Here is a 1044-nt window from a genome sequence, read left to right on the forward strand (position 1 = left end):
TTTTTCCCTGTGCCCATATCTTTGAGGCTTTTCCCCACTTTCTCCTCTATCAATTTCAGTGTCTCTGTTTTTATGTGGAGGTCTTTGATCCACTTAGACTTGAGCTTTGTACAAGGAGATAAAAATGGGCCAATTCTCATTCTTCAACATGATAAATGTCAGTTGTGCCAGCACCATTTGTTGAAAATGCTATCATTTTTCCACTGGATGGTTTTAGCTCCCTTGTCAACGATCAAGTGACCATAGGTGTATGAATTCATTTCTGGGTCTTCAATTCTATTCCATTGATCTACTTGTCTGTCGATGTACCAGTACCATGCACTTTTTAATCACAACTGCTCTGTGGTACAGTTTAAGGTCAGGCATGGTGATTCCACCAGAGGTTCTTTAACTTTTGAGAATGGTTTTTGCTGTCCTAGGTTTTTTATTATTCCAGATGAATTTGCAAATTGCCCTTTATAATTCAGGGTTGGAATTTTGATGGGGATTGCATTGAATCTGTAGATTGCTTTTGGTTGGATGGTCATTTTGACTATGTTAATCCTGCCAATCTATGAGCATGGGAGATCTTTCCATCTTCTGAGATGTTCTTCAATTTCTTTCTTCAGAGACTTGAAGTTCTTGTCATACAGATCTTTCACTTCCTTAGTTATAGTCACACCAAGGTATTTTGTATTATTTGTGACTATTGTGAAGGGTGTTGTTTCCCTAATTTCTTTCTCATCCTGTCTGCCCTTCTTGTAGAGAAAGGCCATTGATTTGCTTGAGTTAATTTTATATCCAGCTACTGCACTGAAGCTGTTTATCAGGTTTAGGAGTTATCTGGTGGACTTTTTAGAGTCACTTATGTATACCATCATATCATCTGCAAATAATGATATTTTGACTTCTTCCTTACCAATTTGTACTCCCTTGATCTCCTTTTGGTGTCGAATTGCTCTGGCTAGGACTTCAANTACTATATTGAATAGGTAGGGAGAAAGTGGGCAGCCTTCTCTAGTCCCTGATTTTAGTGGGATTGCTTTGAGTTTCTCTCCATTTACT

Source organism: Mus pahari, chromosome X (assembly GCF_900095145.1).
Source record: "Mus pahari chromosome X, PAHARI_EIJ_v1.1, whole genome shotgun sequence".
Taxonomy (NCBI): Eukaryota; Metazoa; Chordata; class Mammalia; order Rodentia; family Muridae; genus Mus; species Mus pahari.